Source organism: Eptatretus burgeri, chromosome 8, assembly GCF_056783735.1.
Source record: "Eptatretus burgeri isolate ZD-2024b chromosome 8, Ebu_testis_v1, whole genome shotgun sequence".
Classification (NCBI taxonomy): domain Eukaryota; kingdom Metazoa; phylum Chordata; class Myxini; order Myxiniformes; family Myxinidae; genus Eptatretus; species Eptatretus burgeri.
The window spans coordinates 59,196,299-59,201,478 of NC_140968.1; the positions used below are offsets into that span (position 1 = coordinate 59,196,299).

The 5,180-nt window shown below is 39.7% G+C and overlaps 1 long non-coding RNA gene across 1 annotated transcript; it reads left to right on the plus strand.

Moving 5' to 3' along the window:
• Nucleotides 1-3,134: 3,134 nt before the first annotated feature.
• On the plus strand, nt 3,135-4,140 carry LOC147021825 (uncharacterized). The gene is made up of 3 exons (XR_015060610.1): nt 3,135-3,206; nt 3,306-3,464; nt 3,694-4,140. It is a non-coding gene; the product is annotated as an uncharacterized LOC147021825 (long non-coding RNA).
• Nucleotides 4,141-5,180: the final 1,040 nt, after the last annotated feature.

The window sequence follows — 5,180 nt, forward strand, 5'->3', positions numbered from 1 at the left end:
ATGATGCTCATGGCTCTGATCTGAAAGATGAAATGAAAGAACGGGAATAAATAAATCATAAAATAAATAAATCAGTTAAATAACATGGAAAAAGTATCAACGTCACACATCAAAATGAAGAAAAAATTCTATGTTTCTGGACTCTCAATGGTAACAGTGATGCACGATATATATGTTCTATATATATATATATATATATATATATATATATATATATATATATATATATATATATATATATATATATATATAGAACATATATATATATATATATATATATATATATATATAGAACATATATATATATATATATATATATATATATATATATATAGAACATATATATATATAGAACATATATATATATAGATATATGTTCTGGATATATATATATATATATGTATATATATATATATATATATATATATATATATATATATATATATATATTTTTTTAGATATATTATGCTTGAAAAAGAAAAAATAAACAGAATCAAAAAACCACGCACAAAAAAAACACAAATGATCACTTGTTATCCTGGAAAAAAAAGCCCGCAGCACAATTATACACACACAACCAATGTGCACACCAGCTCAAACACACCTATGTTAAGATTGATGTTGCTAGATTTCCTGTACTGTATGATAGTGGCAGAAAACTGTACAACACATCGAAAAATCAAATGCACAACAAACTTGTCCACTACCATACATCGTCGGGAAATGGTGAGCGGCGGCGAAAGTCACTTCCTCCCACAGAAAAAAAAAAGAGCAAAAAAAAAGCACACACACCAAGGTCATACAATTTCAGATATGAATTTCCAAGGTCTCCATGTACCACCTGAAAACTTGAAATGTACCACTGGTGGTATGTGTAACAACGGTTGGGAACCCCTACTCTAGAATCTCTTAAACTAAGCTAAATTACAAAATTTAAGCTCCAGAATTGAACTTAACAGCAGTTTTGACTGTGAAAAAGTGTTCATTTGTGCAATTCGGACATAGTTTGATATTTTGAATGTCTCGGGGAAGTGTTTAATATGGCGGATCAGCAATCGCTAATTACTTTCCAAGCCAGCCATTCCTTATCAACTTTTTTGTTGTAGTGCTTACTTGTGTGCTTAAGCCACTTGGTGAGTACCTTACAATATTCGCACTGTCACTGAATACTGTATATCGATCGACTTGAACAAAGTTTAGAGGCCACTCGCTTGTGTTTGACCCCGTGTTGTTCAGCGGTGGATCGGGCGTTGGCTGGCTCGCAGATAATGTACAATTTGATTTTACACCAAGTTTCCCCTTTTTGTACGATCATCTTTCGTAATATGACCCATCACTTCAGCATTGATAAATCCATATAAAAATTAAACGTTTCATTTTAAAAAGTTTCTTCAAACGTTTTATCTACATACTCCATCACAAGCATGCAAACTATGAACCCCAACATTAGCACAATATAAAAATCACGCAAACTTTTGTAACAAACTAAGAGTTCATGTTTTCCACCGTCTCCTTCCAGTTGATGTAAGATGAATTGTAGGCTTCAGGCCCTTGCCTCAGACGAACTGGAGGCACTCTTATAATATGGCAACCAATCTTGCATGATTGATGCAACAAAATGCAGTGAATAGAAATCACAACTTTAACCAAAGTAAAAACAATGATGCAGTTAACATGTAGTTTGGTTTTGTTTGTTAGTAATCCAAAATGGCGGTTCACAAATGTGGTAACATCACATGCTCTATTGACTGCATTGAAGGATTATAACACTAGATAAAAAGCACATCAAAAATGATCATTTGGAATTATTTTATTCGAAATATTCAATGAAACTCGAAGATATGATGTTTCATAGCAAGAAAAAGCATAATTTTAAAACACATGTACAAATGTGACCGAATTTTGTTTATCTTCTGGGATGTTGAATTTTGCCTCATGAGCATGCCAAAGTCTGAAGCCTCGGCCTAGCGTCAGGTATACTTATATCTTCTTTATTTATTAGACATCCTACAGATGTAAATGAACACTCATTTTACTCTATGCACGTTCCCCATCATGTACAGCGAATTTCACCTCCCTGCACCTTGTATTTATTGTTATTTTATAAAAACGCTTCTGTCAACCACCCATGAGCCCCATTAGTAGGGTGAATATACTGGTTCTAGCTCACTTTTCCCCATGTAAATGAATGGGGGATTTTCAGCGATTCCCTTTTTTTTCCCCTAAAAATAAACCCCCTTTTTATCCGTTTTTCCCTGCTGTGCAGGGGTTTGGCTTTTTGTGAGGCAATGTTTTATGGTCGGATGCCCTTCCTGGACGCCTCTTACAACACAGGGATATGGTACACCTATTCTAACCGGGGCATACACCGGGACCAGTATACTGGTACTCATTTCGCCGACCTCGGAAGGATGACAGGCTGAGTCAACCCCCTGGTGTTAATTCAGCAGCTGAGCGGGATTCGAACTCGGGACACTGGGATCCCAAGCCGCCACCCTAACCACTAAGCCAACACCAGGCTTTGTATATATATAACCAGGCTATCCCAAGGTATATTTATTTGTCTCCCCTTTAACCTGGGGGGTTGAACAGCTCACTCATTGAACCTATAAAGATTTGTTCATTCTCAAATTCCTTCAATAGTTTAATTTTCTTTGCACAATAATCCCCATCTAAAACATTTGAATCTTTATATTTTTTAAGATACCCCTTTTGTGCCATTACGAAATGATAAACTTCTCTTAATGATCTCATCTGACCACCGCCCGAGTTGCAAATCATTTTTGTGTATAAACCACGCCATAAAAAAAGTTTTGTTTCAAATGTTTTCAGTTCATGCCGTGAAAATGAGGAAGTGTTTTTTGACACGGTCGTGCTGTGTGGTTTTAGACAGTCATGCTGTGAAAAAATAGGAACTATTCTGTGAGACAAGGTCTCGTGTTTATATTTTATCTCAGAACACTGATTGAAAACATTTGGAACGAAACCATTTTAAGTATGTTTTGTAAATGATTCATACAATCGCCCAGTTATTTTCCAAGCTGTCATTTCCTGTGGCCGCACCCAATGTTTTTCGGGAATTTTCTCATTGTAAGCCTTATAAGTGATTCACCAGACAAAGTTTCTGCCAGACGGGTTTTTCATTTTTACAACTGAGACATGGATGATCTCTCTTCCGATGAAGGCAAAAGCTTACTACAGAGTTGGTAAGTTTGTTTGGTTTTCTCTTTGAACGATGAAGCAAATGATTATTAATTAAATCATGATAATTCTGATATATATATATATATTTTTTTCCCTGACAGGGCATTGGAAGAAATTGAGTTTACGTATCACGACGTGGTTCATGAAATTAATACTCTTATTGAAGAGATCAATGATTTTAGAAGAGAATTGAAAGACATTTTCAATGAGTGGCACGAAGTCTTATCACGTCCTATCATCTCGAAGGAATTAAACCAATGGTGAGACACGTGTGTCTATGTGTGTCTATGTGTGTGTGTGTGTGTGTGTGTGTGTGCGTGTGTGCGTGTGTCTATGTGTGTCTATGTGTGTGTGTGTGTGTGTGTGTGTGTGTGTGTGTGTGTGTGTGTGTGTGTGTGTGTGTGTGTGTGTGTGCGTGTGTGGGTGTGTGTTGCTTTCCCTGTCTGTCTGTCTCTTCATCTATACCCTTGACTTTTTTTTTTTTTTCAGCACTATCGCACAACATCAGCTGTTGAAGCAATCTTGTACAACACATGATTTTCTGGAGGTAAATATTTCTGAATTATTATTAATATCACTCTCTCTTTAGAATGTCGTCTAATGTTGGTTGCATTATTAGTTTGAACGCGGTTTTGTCAGTACACTGGAATTAATTTTATTGACCTTGAAAGGATGACAGGCTGAGTCGGCCTCCTGGTGTGTTAATTCAGTGGTCAACGAGGCTTACTCATATTACCATGTAATTATTATCCACTTTTTGTTTCAAAACAGAATATGAATTGTCTGAGTTTCGAAATCACAAGACATCTGGAGAAGATTGCTGGGAAAGATTATACATTCTCGCAAATGAATATTTAATATTTTCAATATTAATAAATTATATTTGTTTTGTATACAATTACTTGATTCTGAATTACAAGAAGAGGATCAAAACATGAAGGAGGTGGTAGCGCCCCCCAATGACCCATCACCCCCTCATCCCATCCCTCCCTCCCCATGTGTGTGTGTGGGAAGGGGGGGTGGGATGAGGGAGGTGGTGGGTCAAATGGGGGCGCACAGGGGGATGAGGGGGGTGGGGCTTGTGTGGGAGGGGCTTGTGTGGGCGGGGCTTTGGTGGGGCTTGTGTGGGCGTGTGGGTGGGGCTTGTGTGGGTGGGGCCTTGTGTGGGAGGGTTTATGTGGGCGGGGCTTCGGTGGGGCTTGTGTGGGCGGGGTGTGTGTGGGCGGGGTTTATGTGGGTGGGGCTTGTGTGGGAGGGGTTTATGTGGGTGGGGCTTATGTGGGCGGGGCTTCGGTGGGTCTTGTGTGGGAGGGGTTTATGTGGGCGGGGCTTCGGTGGGGCTTGTGTGGGCGGGGTGTGTGTGGGCGGGGTTTATGTGGGTGGGGCTTGTGTGGGAGGGGTTTATGTGGGTGGGGCTTATGTGGGCGGGGCTTCGGTGGGTCTTGTGTGTGCGGGGTTTGTGGGTGGAGCTTGTGTGGGAGGGTTTATGTGGACAGGGTTTATGTGTGTGGAGTTTTTGTGTGGAGCTTGTGTAGACAGGACTTATGTGGGAGGGGTTGATGTGGGCAGGGTTTATGTGGGCAGGGGCGAATGTGGATGAGGTTTGTGTGGATCAATGGATGGGTGGAGAGATGGGTGGATGGGTGGATGAGTGGAGCTTGTGTGGATGGGTGGATAATTTTTTAATTAAATAAACATGTTGTGTGTGGGGAACTAATTAACTAATCACTAATTATGTGAATATGGGTGGAGCTTGTGTGTGTGGAGCTTGTGTGGAGCTTGTGTGGAGCTTGTGTGGAGCTTGTGTGGAGCTTGTGTGGGGTTTGTGTGTGGTGGGGTTTGTGTGGGGTTTGTGTGGGAGGGTTTATGTGGGTGGGGCTTGTGTGGGTGGAGTCAAAAAGGGGCGGAGTCAAAAAATTTCAATTTATTGGAGCTTGTGTGGGGTTTGTGTGTGGTGGGTTTGTGTGGGGTTTGTG